At 44.0% G+C, this 25488-nt stretch overlaps 1 protein-coding gene across 7 annotated transcripts in view; it reads right to left on the bottom strand.

Moving 5' to 3' along the window:
- RBM47 (RNA binding motif protein 47) overlaps positions 1 to 25488 on the bottom strand; it is a 107860-nt gene that overhangs the window by 45389 nt on the left and 36983 nt on the right. Inside the window, exons 2-3 of one of the 7 annotated variants that reach the window (XM_030564781.1) lie at positions 14399 to 14492; positions 5151 to 5252 (exon numbers count right to left, since the gene is read on the bottom strand). The exons of 4 other annotated variants lie outside the window; for them this stretch is intronic. The gene's annotated coding sequence lies outside the window, so the exon portion shown is untranslated. The remainder of the gene's footprint in view (positions 1 to 5150; positions 5253 to 14398; positions 14493 to 25488) is intronic. 2 more of the 7 variants (XM_030564782.1, XM_030564784.1) reach the window with 2 other exon arrangements.

Genomic DNA, 25488 nt, shown 5'->3' on the forward strand with positions numbered 1-25488 from the left:
GCTATTTACATCTGGGCTATGTGGAAGGTATAAAGTCTGTGTCAGGTCATATGGATGTTCTAGAGTCTGCATCAGATCATGCAGAATTCAGTCAAACTATGTGGACCATATACCCTCATAATAAGCCACAAAAACGTGCAGACTTCATAAAGTCCATGTTGGCTGCAAGTATGCCCAGTAGTGTGTAATATATGTAGCTCATATGTTAATGATACATGCTTCTTCCCCCCTGCAAACAACATTTGTGCTGCAGTATTTAAATGAAAGCCACTCTTACTGTCTAACTGCTTGCCTTATATGCCCTTTCAAAAATAGTCAACCGTACTACTGATAAAGCCAAGCAGGTTAAATCAATTTAGGAGTTTGCAGCTCAAGCAGTTTAGAAGTTATGGTGATCCACATGCAGCTCAAGCAGTTTAGAAGTTACGGTGATCCACATGCAGCTCAAGCAGTTTAGAAGTTATGGTGATCCACACAAAACAAACAAACAATTTCTGAAAGTAAACAACCACAATTTTTGAGAAACTTCACTTTGATTTTGATAATTTTGAAGAGCAGATATTTGAAAATCAGGCTAACTGCCAGAAAGTGATTTCAATGCTAATGATAGAGAAACTAGCATCCTTTTTCAATCAAGATCAGGAGGGTCTTACAATGGGAAGTGTTAGTGCCACTCAAGGCCGGCTCCAGCGTTTTTGCTGCCCCAAGTGGCAAAAAAAAATAAAAAAGCTGCGATCGGCGGCAGCACTACCACGCCGCTTCATTCTTTGGGGTCAATTCGGCGGCTGGTCCTTTGCTCCCAGAGGGACTGAGGGACCAGCCACTGAATTGCTGCCGAAGAGCTGGACATGCCGCCCTTTCCCCTTGGCTGCCCCAAGCACCTGCTTGCTGCTCTGGTGCCTGGAGCCGGCCCTAGTACCACTTATTATTAAGGTTGTCCATGAGTCCCACCTATAATACTACTGTCATTGAAATACTGCGATTAGAATTGGTAGAATATTTTTCCAATTAAATAAAGTTTCACTGGAAAATGTGGATTCATCAAGCTCAAAATGTTTCACCAGAGACATCTGGGTTCAACAAACTTTTTGCAAATTCAAAGGGAACCCTGCCTGGATTCCTGGCGGGCTGCTGGGGACTCAGGAAGCACTAGAGTCCATGACTCACAGGCAGACTCGCCAGCAACTGCCAGTCCTGGGGAGCAAATTTCTTTTCAGATCACTATGTGAGGATGTTTCCAAAACAATATCTATCTATCTTGTGACAAACACATAAAAATTCAGTGTTGGTTTTTAACTGAATTATTTTTCAGTTTTTTGGCTCAGCTCCTTAACCAAAAAATCAGTTATTCAGTCAGTTAATTGTGATATCATATTTAACTAATATAGCAAAAATTCTGGTGTTAACTAGCAAAGTAGAAAATCAGACTTCATAGCCATATTTGAATGAAGGAGTTATATTTTACAGCTGAGAGGCTGTGGAACTGATGAGATATGTCTTCAAAAGGTAAGCTGCATGCTGTATTGTATCTAGAAGAGAACCAGCTGAGATGTGGATGGCATCCCAGCTATGTTTATGGGATTCTCCTCACAGTGTGTTTGACACAGAGATTTACAGTGAAAGTACTTACTTAGAAGTTTGAACCAAATAAGAAACTGGAGGTCACTAAGAAAGGATTCTTGCAGTGCTATATTTAATAATACAATGTGTCCTGTCATCTGATTTCATATATTGTAGGCTTTGGATAGTTATTGTCATTAGCATTATTATAATCTTAGAAATTACAAAGGTCTGACACTATTTATACTTTTCACATGTAGCCAAATATACTCTAATACAGTGGTTCTCAAACTTTTGTACTGGTAACCCCTTTTACATAGAAATCATCTGAGTGAGACCCTCCCCCCTTATAAAGCACTTTAAAATATATTTAACGCCATTATAAATGCTGGAGGCAAAGTGAGATTTGAGGTGGAGGCTGACAGCTTGCAGCCTCCCATGTAACAATCTCAAGACCCCCAGTTTGTGAACCCTTGCTCTAGTACATATGGTAAATAATCATTTAAGTCCAGCTCCTGTAAACTCTTAGGCCATGGCTACACTGGCGCTTTACAGTGCTGCAACTTTCTCGCTCAGGAGTGTGAAAAAAACAGCCCCCTGAGCGCTGCAAGATACAGAGCTGTAACACGCCAGTGTGAACAGTGCCGCAGCGCTGGGAGCGCAGCTCCCAGCGCTGCAAGCTAAACCTCATGAGGATATGAAGTACGTGCAGCGCTGGGAGAGTTCTCTTCCAGCGTTGGCACTGCAACTACACTCACACTTCAAAGCGCTCCCGCGGCAGCGTTTTGAAATTTCGAGTGTAGCCATACCCTTATTCATGTGTTTACCAATTACCAATATGCGTTAAGTGTTTGCAGGATTGGAGCCTCCGTCAATGCTAAGAAGACTTGGGAGTATTTGGATAACATGTTTCTTAATGTTTCTGCACCATGTGAAAATCTGTATAGACAATGTGCTTGATTTTTGCAAATCTTTGCTCACATAGGTAATTCTTATCACATAAAGGTTTGCACAATCAGACCTAGAATTAATAATAAAAAAAACCATGATTATTATTTATTTAAAATGAGCAATAAAGATATTTTAAAAATAAGGCTCTAGACCAGCACAGCACTGAAGCACGTGTTTAAAACAGATGTAATCCCATTGGCTTCAGCGGTGATCCATAATGCAGCTATAGGGATCCAGCTGCATGGAGATCATTGACAAATCAGGGCCTTAGGGCCAAATCTTATTTGCCTTCCCCCAAGGGTAATAACATTGACATGAATGGGATTACTCACACGAGGAAGAAGTGTCCCTTAAAGGTGTGGCTAAATTCATTTTTACTTGGTGCTTTCTTTTCATAGAAGAGCTAATCTTGACTTTCTTATTTGGGAGGCGGAGGGGAAGGGGGAAGAGGAAGAGTTACAGATGCTCTAAGCAGGGCCGGCTCCAGGCCCCAGCGCGCCAAGCGCGTGCTTAGGGCGGCATGCCATGGGGGGCACTCTGCTGGTTGCCGGGAGGGTGGCAGGCGGCTCTGGTGGATCTCCCGCAGGCATGCCTGCGGAGGGTCCACTGGTCCCGCGGCTCCGGTGGAGCATCCGCAGGCACGCCTGTGGGAGGTCCACTGGAGCTGCGGGACCGAGGAGCGGCAGAGCGCCCCCTGCGGCGTGCCACTGTGCTTGGAGAGGCGAAATGGCTAGAGCCGGCCCTGGCTCTAAGTTAATGAAAAATGATGTCATGAATGGGACACTCATTTTAAATTAATGTGTAAGGATTGCTTCACCCGCTATTGAAAGGGAGAAACCTTTGGGATGAAACACAACTGTTTAACATTATACAGAAACACTAGGCCCTGATTCTGCAACTGGATCCATGCAGACAGATTCCTGTGCCCATTCTGTGCATCGCTGATTCTGTGGGGCTGCACACAGGTGCAGGAAACAAGAACTCATTGCAGGTTTGGAGCTTAAATTTGTAACACACTTCGGGATGAAATGCAGTTCATGGTTGTTCATTAACATGTTACCTTCCTCTATACTGCATTTGTGAAGGACTGACAGCAAACTTTAGGCACAGGAAGCAGCAAACTTCAGCTCTGAAAACCTCAGGATGTTTTCAGTCCTGGTGTGTTGCCCTCAGAAAGATGGGAATTCAGACCCTTCCACTGGCTATTCACTCTGATTAATTAGTTACCACTCAGCTGTCCGATGCAGGGCTTTGGAGCTGTGCTCCAGCTCCACTCCAGCTCCAGGCAAAAACCTGCAGCTCCACTGCTCTGGAGCTGCTCCGCGCTCCATCTCTGGGCTCCACTCCAAAGCCCTGGTCTGATGTGGGTTCACTCTCCCATAGAAGTCTTTCCCTGAATGTCTCTCTGATAGTTAATCCTTTTAACCAGGGGAAACAAGCAGCTGCAGTGTTCTTTTGGCCATTTTGCATCTCATTTCTATAGGCTGCACATTCCTCCTTTGAAGCTGGTAAAATGTTTTGTTTGTTTGTTTGTTTTTTGTCTTTTCTTCTTGTGATCAGCCAGGCAGGGCCAGCTCCAGGCACCAGCCCAGCAAGCAGGTGCTTGAGGCGGCCAATGGAGAGGGGCAGCACAACTGGCTCTTCAGTGGCAATTCGGCAGGGGGTCCCTCACTCCCTCACGGAGCGAAGGACCAGCCGCTGAATTGCTGCTGAAAACTGAAGCAGCAGCAGTAGAGCTGATCACGATCGCAGCATTTAAAAAAATTTTTTTTTTGCTGCTTGGGGCAGCAAAAACCCTGGAGCTGGCCCTGCAGCCAGGTGCTAATGGCTTATGAGAAATAAACAAGAATAAACAATGAGAAATAAACAAGTCTGTTCAGATTTTATATTCTTAATGAATTAGGTTTTTGAAAGCTAACTTGAACTGCATGATCACAGGCTGGTACAGCCCCAAACAGTTTCCCAGGACGGTTTTTCTTAAAGGGCCTTCAGCTTCCACATTCTACCACAAATTAACATACTGCAATTTTTGGCCCTATGTCAGTGGTTCTCAAACTTTTTTACTGGTGACCACTTTCACATAGCAAGCCTCTGAGTGCAACCCCCCTTTTATAAATTAAAAACACGTTTTTATATATTTAACACCATTATAAATGCTTGAGGCAAAACAGTGTTTGGGGTGGAGGCTGACAGCTCGCGACCCTCCATGTAATAACCTCATGACCCCTCTGAGGAGCTCAACCCCCAGTTTGAGAACCCCTGCTCTATGTAATTCCCACTGAAGTCAATGGGAAGCCATCCACTGAGAGCTGAATCAGTGAGCATTAATGGTTGTGTGTCTGTATTTGTAAAACTATTAAGATCAAAAGGGATGAAAGAAAAACTATAAACTATTGCAAATACAAAATAATGTCATTCTATAAACACTGATTATAAGCAAAGAGGAAAACATAACTGTTTACAAATAATATACTGCTAGTGTGATACATGTAGCCAAGACGTACTCAGAAAGATATTCATTATTCATCCAGAAAAATTCTAGCTATGAAATTTAGTGACACAAAATCTGACAGAAATAAAATGAATGTTAGATCAGTGATGGCCAAATGCCATTCATGCAGTTCTATAAAGTGGCTCACCTCTGCCATCACCTCTAATACAAAGGATCCTTCTGCATTGACCACAGCTCTCTGCATGCAGTGCACCATCTTAAATAGTCCTGGTGGGTCCCACCTTTGTTCCTTTGTGTAAAAGATGAGAAGAAGTGGGAGGCTACAGTCTCATCCATTTTATGCAAGTTACATATAGACCTCTGTCAACTTACCATTGAAGCCCTTTGTGAAACAAACTTTGGGTGTCTCTAAATTAAAGCAGGCACCCAGAACTGGAGATTAGAATAGACATTTTCACATCTTATTCTTTTTACAACCTTTCATTTTCCTTCTCTTCTCAAAATGAACTGGCTGTAGCCTTATCACTGGGTTACTCTATATGCTGAAGGAACCCATGACTTAGATGTGACACAAAATTCAACTAAACATAACACTAGATATGAATGATCCACATAACTAAAATTCTGGAAGAACTTGAATTTTAACAAAATACCAAATGTACTGTCTCAAACTTCCCAGAAGTCCACTGCACAAAAAATGTATAGAAGACAGTGATCCTATCTTCTCTAGTCTGGCTTGTTATTAGAATTTTACATTTACTTTAAGGAACCGTACCAAAATTTGACTCCTCTTAAACTTTTATAATTATACTTTTTGCATGCCAACAGATTGTAGAACAAATCTATCAGGCCTCAACAAGTAGAGCTTTTACCATCTTAAATCGCAATTAATTAATTTGGCAAGCAGAACAATAACAAACTATGTTGGATGCTATGTTTGGCAGGGTTGCTGGAGTGTGTCTATGCGCGCACACACACAACCACACGCACACCGCTCCTGGAAAACTGCTATCCAAATAAATGCTACACTAGGAATTCATCACATTGTCCACTCAACTCATCATCTGGGATTTTTAGAGTATTCCATGCCTTCGAGTCAAAATAAGCCATGGAATACTCTAAAAATCCCAAATGATTTTATCTTTATTAAGAAAGAATGTAGATAAGTAGGCAAGTTTTGAGGGGTAGGAGTATAAAATATGGGTTTGCCAGCCTTAATACTTCCTTGTAAAATTCTAGGTTTGTACATCAGATTTATTTGAGAGAGTAATCCTGGGTACTTCTTATAATAGAATGTCTACATTTAATTTTTTTAACCTAAGAATTCTACAGTTTTCCACTAAATGTTGTCTCTGTTTATCTTCATGTTCATTAGGATTCTGTGTGTTTAAGTATGTGACTAATCACTTTGACTTCAATGGTACAGTGCATGGATTTAAAGTTACTCATGTGCTTCAATACCTTGCTGGATCAAAGCCTAGCTGCTTATTACACTCCAGAAGACTGACATCACAATAACCTCCATGCAATACCAACTAAAATATCAGAAAGAGTTCAACTAGTGTACACAGCAAGGTCTCTTTGGCTGCCCTGAAGATCATCCTTGGTAATTCAGGGTTTGTTTATTAACATTTCTTTGCATTAAATGCAAATATCAGAGAATTTGAGCCTACAGCAGTTCATCACCACAACCTAACTTGTGAAGATGATTCCATGTTTTCTTACTTAACCTAACTTCACCACCTCCAGTTTGTACCTTCGCAGTGCAACTGGGTCCTTGTTAGTTTAAAAAAGTGTCACTAGGCATATGAATCCCTCTGTTTGTGCTTATGTGAGAAAACTGCTGACATTAGAAGTTATTCTATTTACCTTAAATGATGTTAAAAAAAAAAACACTAAAAAGAAACAATTCTGACTCCAGCAAAACTCTAACATTGTGACAGAATACAGTTGCTTTGAAAGGTGTCCAGAAAATTGTATACATTGCTTCACTTGCAGTATTATTTGCATTTAACAGAGCTCTTTAAGTATCCACTACCAGCTGTTTGAGTCAAAACATTTCACAGCTACTGTGAATAATATATTACTATTTAAGGCTAATGATCTTATTAAACAGGGATGAGAATTCTACACAGTACCAATGACTATAGTTATAGCATGAATAATATGTAATTATAATATTAGTACAAGAATGGATCTCTTGCTGTTTTGAAGCCCTATGTGAGCAGAAATGACGAGTCCCTCTATTCAACCTTATGGGATTGTACATGTATTCCTTACACTAGAAAGGATGAGAGTACTTTTTCAATTAGGAATATCTTCTATTATATTATTCTATAATTAAATACTGTCAAACTCCTAGCAGAGAATCAGTTTGTACACTGATTTCCCCCCGACCCCTTGCGATTCAGGAGTGAAATACAGGCTCCCCTTACTGGGTAACTGGGGCTTTTTCTCATCGATATGCAACCTATTTATTTTTAGGACCCAAGTCTGTCATTTTGATTAAATAAAACCTTGTGCTTCTTTAAAATAACGTCTAGTTCAGTTTTGAAGTTTCACAGTCATAATCATATATCTGAGTGCTGTGTCTAATATTCAGAACAGAAAAGTGATGTCTGTGACTTCTGCAGTTGACCTCCAAGTTCCTGTTGTATATTTTCCCTCCCTTGGACCTTTATTCAAAGGTGGTAAGGCATTGATGTGATAAGCTTTCGCAAACAATAGGAAGAAAACCCAGAACAGAATGGGCCAGATCCATCTCTGTGTAACTCCACTGACCTCAGGCAACCAGGTGATACCAGGGAAATCTTATCAAGGATGTGTTTGGCCCACGGAGTCTGTCAAATTAATTTTCTCCCAGGTTTTGACTGCTAACTCTTGTCCCTGACGTTTTGAAGAGAGTGGAGTGTACTCTGCTCCTGTCCTTGTCTCTCACTCTCAGGTTGTACCAAATTTTAATATTTCCATTTCTGGCTGAGTATAATAACATACACAGGCTTGAGGCTTTCCTGAAATTTGAAACTTGGGTCGGACCCTAAGAGCAGGTAAAATGTGCCTCATGAAGACTCTGTTCTTTGCTCCCTACTTACTCCTCCTTGATATCATCACCTTGGATTTTTTATCTGAAAGACCTTGTTTGAATAAGCTTTGACAAAGGCAGATCTTTTTCAACCACCAGTATGTTAAAGTCTGATGTACTTCAGCTGCTTCTTTCCGGTTTCCCTTTATCTCCTTTCTTCATTTGTCTATCTGTATGATTTTTCTTTCTTTATTGTGCTTTTATATAACATTTACACATGTTTATGGATAAATGGTACAATATTGCTTTGATAAAGGCTCTCTCTACTTGTGTACTCATATTATGCTGTATGTACAAAATTGGCCTCTATCATTTATTTCCATCACTGACCTCCAACTCATCCATCCACCCCATCCTTCTATCCATTTCTCCATCCTCTTGTATGGCCTTCATCACCATAATACCTGAGCACCAATCCCAGACACTGTACCTACATTTTGGTATATTTTAAAAATATGTATTTAACCATATCCATCTCCCATAATCTGTCACTATTATAACCCTGGTTTGCCCCACAGTGTTCTGTTAGTTATGCAGAACACAGCAAGGAATCACAACCGTCAAGCACAGTGTTTATTATTATGTGTAGTCCCACTGAACTTATAGTAGTAAGCACTTGTTATACCAGGTAGTCACATTGAGGAATACTTGCAGTAATAAGATCTATGCCCAGAAAAATGTGCATACATGCTTTACACTCTGAGCAGCCCCAGTGAAGTCAATGTAAAGATGAACATGTGTGTAAGTCCTTGCAAAATTGGAGCCTTGTATTGAAATTTCTTTGGGGCAGCACCTTCCGTTTTGGGGGTACATGTGGCTAAGTATAGGGGTGGTGTGAGCAATCTCTGAGGGCTTTAGAAAGGTGAGAGCTGCACTGTACAGGAGCTGCCAGTGAGTGATTCTAGGAGAAAAATTTTACAGATATGTCAATAATCAGGTTAAAAGAATACAGTCTCGATGTATCACAGAATGTTTATATGACAACTTGAAGCTGAGAATTTGGGTAGAATTTAAACTAAAGTAATCAGTTCAGAAAAGCTTAATATGATCCCAGTCCAGGTAATGCTTCTGGGGCTGTTCATCACTTTCTTATGAGCACAGAAAGTACTTTGAGGGAAGGAGGTCCAAGCATGATGCACGTTTTCATCAGCGACAATAATAAAAAGACCTCACTGCTATGATGCTGCTATTTTTGTCTCATTGCCTTGCACACTCTTTGTGGGTAGGAAAGGAAGGGCTAGGATAATAAATGTTTTTTGAAGCCCTTTGAAAAGAATGAAAATCCACGTAATGCTTTGCATCTGCAGAATATGACTTCCTCCATTCAACAACAGAAAAGGTTTCAGTTTGAGTTATGTAGTTTCATTTGTAAGACACACCTTCCTCAGATGACCTCTCTCATATCTGTTCTTACAAAATGTCAGACTTTATTCATTCCAATCATGGAACATAGATGGAAGCTTTCTAACAGTGTCTTTTTTTTTCCTTCCTCACAAATTAATGACTGGGAGACTCATTGCAACTCACTGAATTTTACAATTGAGTGAGAAAACAAATTTATATATAATATAAAAGCCAGGATGGTTTATCCTAAAATATTTTAATTTACTTGGTCAGTTGCAGGTTAGTTTTAATTATGACTGATATTATATTCTATGGCGTGTGAGCAAATTTCTTGTGTTTATTTTGTAAGTCTCATTAATATGAGACCTCACTATAGTCTATTGGCTAAAAAGTGGAGAGAAACCATACATTTTAGGTATGTCTGTGTAAATTAGATCATGTGGTGGTTTAGTAATGTGAGGATTTGTGAGGCTCTGCATTATTTAGGCTGGAGAACGTCCTGAGCCATCAAATTCAGATAAGAACTCCCCAGAGTTCAGAGGTACACCTCTACCCCAATAGAAAGCTGTCCTTGAGACCCCAAAAATCTTACCACGTTATAGGTGAAACGGCGTTATATCGAACTTGCTTTGATCCGCCAGAGCATGCAGCCCTGCCCGTCTCTCCCCCCCCAAGCACAGCTTTACCATGTTATATCCAAATTCATGTTATATCAATTCGTGTTATATGGGGAAGAGGTGTATTCAGATCTTGGCTTTCAGTTGGGGCCATTTGTAATTTAAATGTAGTATTTAACCATATTATTATTTCTTGAATAGGTGGCCAATTATATCTATCCAGCTTATACAGTGTCTTCTGCTCATTGCAGCATCTGACTTTCAAATATATATAATAGCAAAGTGCAAAGAAAATATTCCCATTCAAAGAACACAAAGAAAGAAAAATCAGAGGAATATCTTACCTCCATCTATGCAAGAAATTCTCCTGGACATCATTGGGAAGTGCACATAATATTGTAGGCAATTAATATTGTAGGTAATTAAAGGTGCTTCATTTAATAGAAACTGCATTTCATTTAGAGCAGTGATTTTAGAGTTCTTTTAGTTTGTTCAGATTATTATTTTAGCAAAAGTGAAATTGGAGGTCAGAATGTTAGTATCTGTTCACATTTGGAAATGGGCAGGTATTAAATTATGTAGTTTTTTTAAATCTTCACTTTCTTAGGTTGGCTCTTTAATAGCTCCATTAGCCTTAATGTAGAGGGCAAGTCCCACTGACACAAATATACTTACAGTTCTAGAGGAGAAAGGGAAAAAATTCCTTTCAGTAATGTATTGCTGCCATAAGAGGAAAAAAGAGCTCCCCTCCCCCAAGTAAAAGTCTTTTTGTGTTATTGAGTCTAAAAGAAGTGAACTAATTAAAATATTGTCAGCAATTGAACCATGGGCAGTCTAGCCTAGCAGTTGGAGCAAGAATCAGGCCTACTAGTTTGAGCTGAATCCAGATGGGGTGGGTCCAGGAGCAATGCCAAGGGTCATAGCTGGGAGTGAGAGGCCATAGCCTAAGCTGAAGAGTTAGCTGGAATTGAAGGTGGAGCTGAGGGTCTGAGCCAGAAGTCAGAGATCAGGAAGGAGCTGGGGGTGTGAGCTGGTACAGCCTGGGGCTGAAGCAAGAGCAAAGCTAGCAATAGTGGAGGCAGGGCCAGGACCAAGCACAGTAGCAGGCTAGAATGCATTGAGTAGCCACTGGACGGCTACGAGCTTATGTATCGGCCTGCATACTCCTGTGGTCCATCAGACAACTTCTACCAGGGCTCACTGGGTTGTCTAGAGACTGGCTCTACTGCTGGCTGGCCCCTGACAAACATATACACTTTTTAGATTGTTCATCATGAATTAACGGAGTGACCCCATAACCTTGTTCATGTAAGGTTGTCTGAGCACAACCCAGCACCATGTTCATCACATTCATTTGTGTCCTGTCTGACTTCCAGACTGTAAGCTTCTTGGAGCAGGGACCTTTTCCACGGACTGTTTGGCGTGGTGTCTGACCTTTCAGTGTGGTATAAATAGAGATATCTGTTTTGATCACTGAAACGTGTGGGAAGATATTAAAATCAACATTTCAATAGAACATGCAGGAGTATTTTCAAAAGCTGCCGTGAAACTCCTCTTTGAGTCCTAGGCTCAAAGTGTTTCCAGTTCCCATTTCAAGTCGTGAAAAAATAATAAATATTAAAACAGCAGGGTTAAGATTCACCATCCCTGTTCTTAAGTAAAAAGACTGTATGGAGAGACAGAAAGACAGACACACACATACACAAAAGGGGGGAGCGAACAGTTCTGTCATATCAAATAGATTTACTACTAAATATCTTAGTTATTATGTAGGACCAGGAAGAATATATATAAAATGTAATCCACACTATCTTCTTGATTGCATAGCAATTGCAGTGCAAGAATACTAGAATGAATAACAGTCACTGGAATGAACAGTAAAATCGGAACAGAATATTGGAATACCCAAACTTTGCCCAGCAGAGAGCAGATTGACAATTTGCCGCAATCTCAAAGGACACACACAATTTACAAAGATTGTGCCTGACAGAAGTGCAAGGGGCAGAGATAATTGCAGTTCCTGAGCCAATTAAGAGGTCTGGTTATTTGGGGGCCATGGGGGTACAAATATTTAGTCTGACTCATTAAAATGCCCTTTCCAGAGACCTCTGGGAGAGCAAGCCACATTGCAAATGGAGTGGGAGCACAGGGCTGGATTATTTTCTAGGGCTGATACAAAATGGCTGCAACAAGGTTTAGGATGGGCCAAAAGTCTACACTGCGGTTTATAATTTATGCTATACTGTGGGCTGTCTCTCATTAGGAACTTTGTAACTCATTCTGGGATACAGTTTGTATGAAACACATTATACAAAATTAAGCTATATTGTAATATTATCACAATGGTGAGTTGCACTGAGGTTAAGAGGCTTAGCAAAGAGTTAAAGCAGGCACAGAATAAAGCATATCCTGAAGTAACATTCTCTATTTATCCAAGGCATAATTAGAAAAGGTTTAAGAGCAGCCACGGTATGACAGCAGACTATGGACAGCAGCTTTTGCTCATGGACCTTTTAACTATTATGGCCTCTTTCAATTGAAATTTGTATCTATTTGACAGTGTTTCTTTGCATTCGTGCACAGGCATTTGGGAACAAGATTCATAGGTATACAGTACTTGGAATCCCACCATAGTAGGTTTTTTAAATGTAAACAGGACTGAAAGACTGAACAAATTTTGTCAACAGTCTTATCCCTTCTGTTTAATCCATTAATTCATCCTTATGGTGACCTGCTAGAACTCTATCATCACATGACAATAGGCGAGATAACATTGCTCTCTTTTGTTTCAGATTTTTACTTTTTTTAATCCAGTCCCTGAGCTTCGAGATAAAATCTGTAATCTTTACGATTGTAACCAAAAGTTCTTAAACTATATCAGCCTAATTTCTAATCTGGCATTGACATAAAACTATTTGCATGCAAATACAAGACTCATATTTACTATGAGATCTAGAAATCAAAGTCACTGGTGGTGCCCTGGATTGTTTTTAATACAAGGGCTGCTTTTCTATGTAATAGCTGAAGGACTAGGGTGCTAGTTTTACCCAAACTTTACATTTCTGAAGGTCTGTTTCATTTATTTACATCTCAGTGTTGTGGGATTTCAGAGACCTTGTTTTCCAGAAATTGTCTATTTTGCAGGAGCTGTGACCACTGCACTCTGTACTAGGTTTTTAGAGGCCCCATGCAGCATGATACATCGACATCACATTTGGTTAAGCAACTTTTAATATACTTCAGGGGCTGTTAAACTTTAATAGCATCCAGCAGCAATGGCTATCTACTAAATCTAGCTACTCTCTAGCATGTGAGTACAGTAAGCAACACACAGATTTATAGTGTTCCCTCACATCAGAGAGGTATTAAAGCAAAACTGCATAGGATGTTGCACTGAGCTTGACTTAGTAGAAGGAAAGCTGAAGCAACAGATACTGTAGCATTTTTCCCTATAAAGAAATAACAGATTTTCCCTTTCTAGTGATATATTTTCCCTATTTTACCTCCCCTTTTTGGATTCCGAACATATTGTAGATAATCATAGAATTTTACCTATCACACATTTAATATTTATTACACATCAAGCTATTATTGAAAACTCACCTCTTGTGATTACCTGAGAACTAACTGGGAAATCATGGGGGTGGGGTGGTTCGGTCATTATTAAGGTTATTTCTCAAAGCATGTTAGAATTATCAAATTATACCATTACAGAAAGAGGACATATTACCATTTGGTTGAATCAGCTTATATCATGTGATATATTTTTCTGTCTAGAATATTCATAGAGCAGTTCTTTGAAACTACTCAGCTTCACTTCTGTCTTTTCTATATGTGAATTATATTAGAAAAAAATTATAAATCTGATTTCTGATTTGTCTGTGTCTTGGAACTTGGACAGCACAGGAAAAAAATTTCCTGAAAAAGTTTGTCATGTTGCCTCTTTTAGCAAAACTTGATTCAACATTTAGCATGTCTTCTAACAGACTGAGTCACTAACCACATCCCTGTTTCAATCACTGGATTACACATTTTATTTTAGAAGCCTTGACTCTTGTTCTAACCCTTTGGTTACAGGACAAACTGAGTCCAGCTGGTTTTAATTCATTAGAAAACCTCAACCGTCTGAAGATCACTACTTATATAATTCATATGAATTTTACTTCTGCAGTTAAAAAAAAAACCCATAGCAAATAGACATTGATCAATCGATGCCTTATATCACAGTTTGTAACTGAATTATATTTGACAAAAACAAACTATAAAGAGAAATGCTAGTTACTGTTTTGATTTTCAAGTTCTGCCATGTAAACCATTAGCAACCTTTACAGTCAAACACCATTGCTCTTCTAGAATTTCTAACTCAAGAAAAATCAAAGTATGAAACAGTACCTGGCAAGTACCTGGTGTGCTCTTGTGCTCTCTCACTCTCTCTCCCCTCCCACAGGCAGCTTGGCAATGGAATGCCCTTCAAATCCATGGCTGACTGCTTTTGGTAAATGTTTTACGAGACACTAAGCAACATTCTGTCCCACCCTCCATGCAAACACCATTGCGAGAACATGGTATCATGGTCACAAAGGCACACACATGCAGTACAGGGCAGTGCAAATGCAGCAAAGAAACCCTGTTTTGACTCCCTCTTCTCCCAAAATAAAAAATCCCTAATATGAAAGAGGGATAATGAGAGAAGGGTGCCAGGGAAAAAACCACATCAGCAGGACTATTAATAAATATTTTTCAAGGAGTAAATCATGACAACCTTTTTCTTCATTGTTCTAATCTGCAAGCAAGCCTGGGCGTGTCTAACAGGAAAACTGACGAACAGGTTAATAAAATGGAGTATATAATTTCTAAATAACTCTTTGGCACAGAGGAACAGTCATCCCAATGACAGTTACAATTTAAAAAACAACAAACAACAACAACAACAACAACCCATGACCAGCCCTACTGGACTCTGAAATCACACAGTAAAATTATGTGAACAGAACCAAATCATAGTGACAAGTAAAATGAATGTAAAAGTCACTTCTCAACAAGGTGCTTTCCTAATAAGTAACCTGCCCACTTTTCAACTTCCCTGAACTTACTCAAAGTTAAAATTCTACTAGTCCCAAACCAGAGTTTTTGCATTCCATTCAAGTTAACAATTAAAAATGGAGGACAGCAGAAACCAGCTGGCATTAAAACAGTGAACACTGACTTGACAAACTACCACCACTGGTCCCAAAAGAGGAGAGGTCAGTGAACTAACTTGAAAATGACAGCGAGCGTTTAAACAAATGACTGAATCATACACAACAGTGCAATAGAATAGAAGAACCCTCACTAACTCCTGACACATGAACACGAACCAACAAAAAAACCTTTCTTTCCCCACCTGTATTTTGAGACAGTATATTGTCTGCTGTGTTCTATCTTGTTTTGGGTAAGTTTGATTTATTTTGTCTAATTTGATTTCTTTAAGGTTCCTAAATTGTACTAATATATATATAATCAATCACTTGATGCATACATCCAAGCTGTCTGTAACAATCTATTTGGTGGCTTGTTTTTCATGATGTATACATGACGGTGATGAGTATTTCAGTGTTCTGGATTTTATGTAGAGTGTGGATTTTGCACTATGTAAGTCAGATCCTCAGCTGGTGTGAATTGGAGAAATTCCATTACCTTCAGTGGACCTATGCTAATTTAGATCAGCTAAGGATCTGGTTAGGTTGATAGCTTAATTCTAATGAAAAATTAATCCCAACTCTACTTTTGATTTTTCTCTGGCTTCTAGGTCCTCCTACAGATACCTTAATTCAATCCACTGGCATTTGGAAAGTTCTGCCAATGGATCAGTAGGAGCATGACTAATGTACAGAACTGTATCTGACACACATGTTCGCATATGAATTAGTTAGCATTCCAGTCGGCAACCAGACTTTGAGTAGACTCATCCTGATGTGTCACAGAAAGGGAGAATAGTTTTCTGGTCCATCTTCTGTAGTCAGCTGTAAATTAGAGGGGCAAATGTACAACCTAGGAACCTTTCTATATTCATATAAGAAGAATGAGCCGTGCTGGCTGCACTGGGTTGTGCAAGCGGTAGCAATATCACCAGCAGCAATGAAGAGGCTCACTGAGCGTGTTGCAGATGGTGAAGCACAGGCAACATCTTAGTTCTCAATATATCAAAGAGGTTTCCTAACACAGAGTACAGGTAATTTTTCATCATGATGCTATTCTTATGCTAATATAAAGGCAAATTGCTATTTTTTTGGATAATCCAGTCCCAGTTCAAGGTGGAGTAATGAGAAAACGGCAATGGGCAGGTGAACAGTTCACATACCTGGGCTGATGCTGAAGTTTGCATGTGCAACTGCTTCCAACCCCAGAAAACACATGTAAAGACTGGAAGTTAGTGACATTTATTAGGCAGCCCTTGAAGACAAGGAGAAGGACTGAAAGGCCAGCTGGGAGGAGAGAGGATTGGTCAGTTGCTCACTAGAGCTGGGTAAAATTTTTCAACCAACTTTTTTTTTGGAGAAAATGCAGATTTGGCGTTGGTGAAACAATTTAGCAAATTTATGTCAATTTTGCCAAATTGTTTTCATCAAAAAACAAACAATAAATTTTGAAAAAATAGAAACATTTAATTATTTTTATTCAAAATGATTTTTCATTTGGAAATGTCCTTTAATTTTATTTTAAAAACATTTTAAAAATGCTCAAAAACAAAGCACAAGATTTTTGGTTTGACCTAAAATGATTTTTTTGACTTCTCCATTTGCCAGGAACGGTGAAATTTTTTATTTATTAGTTGACCTAAAATGAATTTTTTTTAAAATGACCAGTGAACTGAAAAGTCACTTGCCCAGCCCTACTGTTGGCACTCCTGTGCACCACAAAGATAGAATATGGGGTGACCTGGGAATAGATGAGAGTTGGTGCTCCTGTTTGCCTTTTGTGGTCACACAACTTAAGTCTGCATGTGAACCTACAGGAGCTGGTTCACTGCCAATCCCTCCAAGCAAACTGAGCTTGGTTTGTAACTGAACCCTGCACTATTTGCACAGCCCTGCCCATATGTAAATGAGCCTAGATAGTTCTCAGAAACAGTCAACATGGTAGCAGTTGCTAAGGACAATGTAGAAATTATATTTTATTAGTTTCACTCACTCCTGATGTTCCCAAAAGACTTCCCATTACATAATCTGTCCTTTGCCTGGAAGTTGGAAAAAGAGGGAGGATTCTGATGAGCTTCTCTCAGCATTTTGTATTTAAGAATGTCATTCCAGCAGCCCATGTCCATACAGGATGGGAGTCAGGTATTAATGTGGTCCTTGACATTTGCAGACAATTCATATTTAATTCAGTTCATATCAACTGGTGACTGTGGTGATGCCATGGGATACTCTACAAAAATATGCAGTGCTTAGTGTGTGGGCCCTGTTAAATCCCAATCATCATCTTGGATTCTCTCCTGACAGCAAGGCACCTCACAGCTGCTTTAAAACATTTGCTTTCCTTTCTGTCAGGAAGTGTGGTCTTTTGACTAAAGCATAGGATGGGGAGTCAGGAGTCCTGGGATCTATTACCAGCTCTGCAACAGGCTTCCTGTGTAACTTTGGACAAGTCACATTAACCTCTCTGTGTTTCAGTTTTGCCATCTGTAACTTATACAGGTGTTGTGAATTTTAATTCATTATAGATAAAGAGCATTGGGACCCTCATAAGGGAGGAGCTATGTATATGCAAATTCTTCTTCTTCAACAGAAAAGCTTATTTGATCACGGGCAATGACCAAAGTAGTCTTAGCCACGTGGAGTATGTACAGGACTTGTGGCAAGTTCAATAGGACACACAAGTTTGCCAGAGTTTTAAAGTCACAAGTCTACATTTTTCCTTTTAAAATGTGCTACAGACTCTGAAGTCTGTGACCTATTAAAGCTGGGCAGGAAACATTTTTAAGATGTCTTCCCACCTCCTCTTCCCAGTTTCACATGGGGATGAATCATAGAACTGGAAAGGCCCTTGAGAGGTCATCCAGTCCAGTCCCCTGCATTCATGGCAGGACTAAGTATTATCTAGATCATTCCTGACAGGTGTTTGTCTAACCTGTTCTTAAAAATCTCCAATGACGGAGATTCCACAACCTCCCTAGGCAATTTATTCCAGTGCCTAACTACCCTGGCAGTTAGCAAGTTTTTCCTAATGTCCAACCTAAATGGCCATTGCTGCATTTCAAGCCCATTGCTTCTTGTCCTATCCTCAGAGGTTAAAGAGAATAATTTTTCTCATTCCTCCTTGAAACAACCTTTTATGTACTTGCAAACAGTTTTTCAATCTTTCCTCCCAGCTTGGTATTCTCCATAAACTTTATAAGTGTAATCTCTATGCAATTATCTAAATCATTGATGAAGATATTGAACAGAAGACCACCCAGAACTGATTCCTGCGAGACCCCACTCGTTATGCCCTTTCAGCTTGATTGTGAACAACTGATAACTACTCTCTGGGAACAGTTTTCCAACCAGTTATGCACCCACCTTTTAGTAGCTCCATCTAGGTTGTATTTCCCTAGTTTGTTTATGAGGGTCATGTGAGAAAGTGTCAAAAGCCTTACTAAAGTCAAGATGTACCACATCTGCCACTTCCCCCTGTAACCACAAGGCTTGTTACTCTGTCAAAAAAACCTGTTAGGTTGATTTGACATGATTTATTTTTGACAAATCTATGCTGCTACTTATCACCTTATTATCTTCTAGGTGTCTTCAAACTGATTGCTTAATTATTTGCTCCATTATCTTTCTGGGTACTGAAGTTAAACTGACTGGTCTGTAATTCCCTGTTGTTCTTATTCCCCTTTTTATAGATTGGCACTATATATGACCTTTTCCAGTCCTCTGGAAGCTGACCCGTCTTCCATGACTTTTCGAACATAATCACTAATGGCTCAGATATATCCTCAGTCAGTGCCTTAAGTATTCTAGGATGCATTTCATCAGGCCTAGTGACTTGAAGACATCTAACTTGTCTAAGTAATTTATAACTTGTTCTTTGAAATTATGGGGGAGAATCACCCCAGACTAGCTAACAGCCAAGTGCAGGATTAACCACTAGGTATTGGCTATTCTGGGGTGTGTTTCTCAGTCTCTCCTGTTGAATATTTAATTATTTATACAAAATGAAACAGCTCCATTGGGCCAGAGAGAAAGAAACTTATTTTCTAGCCCAATGGTTAGGGCATTCACCTAGGATGTGAGAGATGCATGGACTTTATCTTCTGTTTTGACCAGAAATTCCATCCTGGACCTGAGATTGAGTCCCAAGAAAAGTTTTGTCAAAACTGATGATGTTTCTGTGAATAGTTTCGGTTTTTGATGAATCAGCATTACACAAACACCCCCCTTTTTTTTTTTAATTTCTGACTAGTTCTACTTATTAATGTCAATTAAATCTAAATTTTCTACTCCTTTAGACCGTCGCAGTATCTCTTATGTAATGACACCCCTGGCTGGGTCAGAATCAGGGATTGCTCTTGAGGTAAAAGCATGAGACTCTGCTGCTTGAGCTAAAGGACCAGGTTGACCTTAGTTTGTGTGCTACTATAGACCAGGCCAGTATCCAGCAGCTGTTATAGAAAGAATGGCCAAAACCTCATGTTCCCCAGTGGGTTATACACACTCTCTGTAATAATGTTTAGCTTGTCAAGTGGCCAAATTTTTGTTCAGTCATCACGATTGGTAGAGGTCTGGGTGACACACTGCATTTTATAGTCATATCACTATAATGCCACACAACACAAACCACTTTTTCACACTTGATATGGGGAGATATAGAGTGAACTAAATAAAAGACGGTTACTCACCTTTGTAACAGTTGTTCTTCGAGATGTGTTGCTCATATCCATTCCAGTTAGGTGTGCGCGCCGCGCGTGCACGTTCGTCGGAAACTTTTTTACCCTAGCAACTCCAGTGGGCTGGCAGGTCGCCCCCTAGAGTGGCGCCGCCATGGCGCTTGATATATATCCCTGCCGGCCCACCCGCTCCTCAGTTCCTTCTTGCCGGCTACTCCGACAGTGAGGAAGGAGAGCGGGTGTGGAATGGATATGAGCAACACATCTCGAAGAACAACAGTTACAAAGGTGAGTAACCGTCTTTTCTTCTTCGAGTGATTGCTCATATCCATTCCAGTTAGGTGAATCCCAAGCCTACCTAGGCGGTGGGGTCGAAGTGAGAAGTCACGGCATGGAGCACTGCCGAGCCGAAGGCCGCGTCATCTCTGGACTGCTGGACCAGGGCGTAATGGGAAGCAAAGGTGTGGACCGATGACCAGGTCGCTGCCCGACAGATCTCCTGGATGGGCACACGGGCGAGGAAAGCCAGCGACGACGCCTGCGCCCTGGTAGAGTGCGCAGTCACACGGCCCGTAGGAGCATGAGCCAAGTCATAGCAGGCCCTGATACAGGACGTTACCCACAAGGATAACCTCTGTGAGGAAATGGGAAGCCCCTTAATGCGGTCCGCTACTGCCACGAAAAGCTGGGGGGATTTGCGGAACGGTTTGGTCCTCTCCACATAAAATGCGAGAGCCCGACGGACATCAAGCGAGTGGAGTTGTTGCTCCCTGCGTGAGGAATGAGGCTTCGGGGAAAAAACGGGGAGGAAGATCTCCTGGTTGACGTGAAAGGCTGAGACCATCTTGGGGAGAAAGGCCGGGTGCGGTCTCAGCTGCACCTTATCTTTATGGAAGACCGTATACGGGGGATCTACTGTGAGAGCCCGGAGTTCCGACACCCATCTAGCTGAGGTAATGGCTACTAGAAAGGCAGTCTTCCAAGAAAGATAGAGCAGGGAGCAAGTCACTAACGGCTCAAAGGGGGGCCCCATGAGCCGAGTCAGAACCAGGTTGAGATCCCAGGTAGGGGCGGGGGGGGGACGTTGAGGTATAGACGTACCAGCCCCTTCAGGAATCTAGTCACCGTCGGGTGAGAGAAAACGGGGCGGCCATCCCCACCCGGATGAAAGGTGGAGATAGCCGCCAGGTGAATCCGAAGGGACGATATCGCCAGGCCCTGTTGCTTGAGGGACCAAATATAGTCCAAAATATCGGTGACCGAAACTTCCATAGGGAGGAAACCCCTCTCCGTGCACCAACAGGAGAAATGCTTCCACTTGGCCGAGTACGTCGCTCTGGTGGAAGGCTTCCTGCTGCCCAAGAGTACCTCACGTACCGGGGTAGAGCAGCGTAATTCAGATCTGGTCAGCCATGCAGGAGCCACGCTGCTAGGTGCGGCGACTGGAGATCCGGGTGACAGAGAGTACCGTGGTCCTGGGTGATCAGGTCCGGGTGAAGGGGCAGGGGGACTGGGTTGGCTATGGCCAGGTCCAGCAACATGGGGTACCAATGTTGCCTGGGCCACGCTGGAGCTACCATAATCACGTGGGCCCTGTCCCTGCGCACCTTCAGAAGGACCTTGTGGACCAGTGGAAACGGAGGGAACACGTAGAACAAGTGGGTCGTCCACGGAATAAGGAAGGCGTCCGCTATAGACCCGGGTTCCCGGCCCTGAAAGGAGCAGAACGCCTGGCATTTCCTGTTCCCCCTGGATGCGAAGAGGTCCACGCGGGGACAACCCCACCTCTGGAAGAGCGAGAGGGCGACGTCCGGGCGAAGGGACCACTCGTGCGTGGAAGGATCTGCTCAGGCGGTCCGCCAGCGTGTTCCGTACTCCGGGGAGGAAGGAAGCCGTGAGGTGAATGTAGTGGGCTATACAAAAGTCCCAGAGTTGCATCGCCTCATGACATAGGGGAGAGGATCTGGTGCCGTCTTGCTTGTTGATATAGTACATGGTCGTTGTGTTGTCGGTGAACACCGCGACACAACGACCTAGGAGCTGATGAGAGAATGTTTGACAAGCAAGGCGGACCGCTCTTAACTCCTGCATGTTGATGTGTAAATCCACCTCCTGCGGGGACCACAGGCCCTGTGTCCTCAGGGTTCCCAGGTGGGACCCCCAGCCGAGATCTGAGGCATCCGTTGTTAGGGACACCAAGGGTTGGGGCGGATGAAACGGGAGACCCGCACACATGACGGACTGGTCTAGCCACCACCGGAGGGAATCCAACACCCCCTGGGGGATGGTGACAACAGTGTCCAGCGAATGTCTGGTCGGTCGGTACTGCGCGATGAGCCAAGATTGGAGGGGCCTCATGTGGAGCCGTGCATAACCTGTCACGAATGCGCAGGCCGCCATGTGGCCTAAGAGGGTTAGGCATGTCCTTATAGAGGTCAGGGGGGCTGCCTGCAAGCGTTGAATAATGGCCGACAGTGACTGGAACCTGGGCAACGGCAGAAGGGCCCTGGCCAAGGTGGAGTCCAGAACGGCCCCGATGAACTCTATCCTCTGCGTGGGGAGCAGAGTGGACTTGTCCACGTTGATAATGAGGCCCAAGGTAGTAAAGAGGCCGCTGATCCTGCGGACATGGTTGCGGACCTGCAGCTCCGATGTGCCTCGGATCAGCCAGTCGTCGAGGTAAGGGAAGACGTAAATGCGACTGCGTCGAAGATATGCAACGATGACAGCCATGCATTTGGTGAATACCCTCGGGGCCGTAGAGAGGCCAAACGGGAGGACCGCGAATTGGTAGTGATGGCGGTCGACCACAAACCGAAGGAAACGCCTGTGATGTGGTAATATGGCGATATGAAAGTAAGCGTCCTGCATGTTGAGGGCGGCGTACCAGTCTCCAGGATCCAGGGATGGGATAATGGTCCCCAGGGATACCATGCGGAACTTCAACTTCACCAGATGTTTGTTGAGTTCCCGCAGGTCGAGGATAGGTCTGAGGCCTCCCTTGGCCTTGGGGATGAGGAAGTAGCGGGAATAAAACCCCTTGCCCTTCTCGTTCTCCGGAACTGCCTCTATGGCCCCTTTGTCGAGAAGCGTCTGCACCTCCTGGCGGAGGACTTGCTCGTGAGAGGGGTCCCTGAAGAGGGACGAGGGTGGGGGGCGGGAGGGAGGGAAAGACGTAAACTGCAGACAGTATCCCGTCTGCACAGTGAGTAAGACCCATTGGTCAGATGTTATTTGGGTCCACGCCTGGAGGAAAAACGAAAGGTGGTTGGAAAATGGGCGGGAAGGATCCGTGGGGAAAACTGGTACTGCGCCCTCGGGCGCACCTTCAAAACGAAGGTTTGGGTCCAGGCGGGGCTTTGGAGGAGCTCTGATTCTGCCCACCTTGGTTCCCCGACTGTCTGCGCCTGCCACTTCTGCCGCGGCGCCTATTAAGGTCCTGGCGCTGGCAGAGCTGGGGGAACGGCCGGCGCTGCTGCTGTTGCTGCGGCCGGAAGGGTCTGCGTTGTTTCCCGGGCGTATGCATCCCAAGCGAGCGCATGATGACCTGATTGTCCTTTAGACTTTTTAGTCTGGGGTCTGTCTTCTTCGAGAACAGGCCTTGGCCTTCGAACGGGAGGTCCTGGATGCTATACTGGAGCTCCGGTGGAAGGCCAGAAATCTGAAGCCAGGAGATGCGGCGCATTGTAACCCCTGAGGCGAGGGTACGAGCGGCCGAATCTGCTGTGTCCAAGGAGGCCTGCAATGAGGTTCTTGCGACCTTCTTGCCCTCGTCAAGAATTGCCGCAAATTCTTGACGGGCCTCCTGTGGCAACAGCTCCTTAAAAACTTATCCGCTGCCACCCAAGAGTTAAAGGCGTAGCGGCTAAGGAGGGCTTGCTGGTTGGAAACCCTGAGCTGAAGGGCCCCCGCCGAATAGACCTTGCGGCCGAGGAGGTCCATACGCCTGGCCTCCTTGGTTTTGGGAGCTAGGGCTTCTTGTCCATGACGCTCCCTCTCGTTCACCGACTGCACTACGAGGGAGCAGGGTGTCGGGTGCACATGGAGGTACTCATAGCCCTTGGAGGGGGCCATGTACTTCCGCTCCACGCCTCGCGCCGCAGGGGGGATGGAGGCCGGCGATTGCCAGATCGTATTGGCGTTGGCCTGGATAGTCCGAATAAAGGGCAGGGCGACCCTGGTGGGAGCATCTGAGGAGAGGATGCTCACCACGGGATCTTTGATCTCGGAGACCTCCTCCGCTTGTAGGTTTAAGTTCTGCGCTACGCGCCTGAGGAGGTCCTGGTGTGCACTGAGGTCGAGTGGGGGAGGGCTGGTGGAAGAAGTGCCTGCCACAGCCTCATCGGGAGAAGACGATGAGGAGACCCCTGGCAAGAGAGTGTCCATAGGGGGGTCTGTCTGAGCCTGCGCCTCTGACTCCGGAGGGACCTCAGGGTCCTGCTGTTTGGACCTGTCCTCCGCATCCGGAGAGGGAGGGGGGCGAGACAACGATGCCTCCGGCGCCCTGTGCTCCATCGTCGCAGGCCTAGGAGGAAGCTGCTGGGGGCCCTGGGCTTGGTGGTACGCCCAGGGTGTCCAGAATCCCCACTGCTGCGGTCCCTGGTCCTGTTGAGGAGGGTCTTGAAAAAGGGCCGCGTGCCCGTCTGTGTCCAGTGCATAAACACTGTCTGCCTGTGACAATACAGACGGCTGTCTGGAGGGCCATGGAGGAGCCGAACGCGGCTGGTAGCCATCCCTTCGTCCTGACGCTGAAGATGTTCTCGGTGCCGGGGACCGGTACCGGGAGTCATACCGGTGCCGGGACCGGGACCGGGGCCTGTCTTGGACTCGGTACCGGGACCGGGACCTGCCACCGACTCAGTGCCGGGATCGGGACCGGGACCTGCCACCGACACGGTGCCGGGAGGTCGACTGGGACCTGCCACCAGCTCGGTGCCGGGAGGTCGACCGGGTAGTTGATCGATGGCGGGAACGGCTCCTAGAGTCCCGCTGCCGGTATCGGTGACTGGAACCAGACCGGGACTGTTTGGAGGATGACTGGTGCCGCGAGTGCGACCGGTACCGCCAAGGGGAGCGGTGCCGGGACTGTGAGCGGCGCCGGGATCGGGAGCGTCCACGGTGATGGGACCTGGACAGCGAACGTGAGTCCCGAGACGGCGCTCTCATCGTCGGCTTGCCTCTGGACACAACCCACACCGGAGGTACCGGGGGTGGAGGCTGAGCTGGCTCTGTCAGAGCGATTAGGTCCCATGCCGAGGCAAAAGTCTCCGGTGTCGATGGGACCAATAGCTCAACCCCAGATCTTATGGGGGAGCTAGGAGAGATCGGACTCGATGGACCCTCCGGGCCCGGAGTCGACGGGATCCCTGTCGGTGGTGCCACGGCCGAGATAGGTGCCGGGCGCTCCACTCGAGTCTGCCTGGATGGAGTTGCAGACTTCGAGGGCCTTACTTCGGGACCCGGTGCCGGGGAAGGATGGTGCCGGGGAGTCTTTCCGGTGCTGGCGCGGTCCGGTGCTGGTGTAGAGGTGACGGTCTGTGAAGCTGCCGAGTTGAGTGCCGCTTCCATAAGGAGAGTCCTCAATCTCTGGTCTCTCTCCTTCTTTGTTCTAGGCTTAAAAGCCTTACAAATG

Source organism: Gopherus evgoodei, chromosome 5 (assembly GCF_007399415.2).
Source record: "Gopherus evgoodei ecotype Sinaloan lineage chromosome 5, rGopEvg1_v1.p, whole genome shotgun sequence".
NCBI classification, from domain to species: Eukaryota; Metazoa; Chordata; order Testudines; family Testudinidae; genus Gopherus; species Gopherus evgoodei.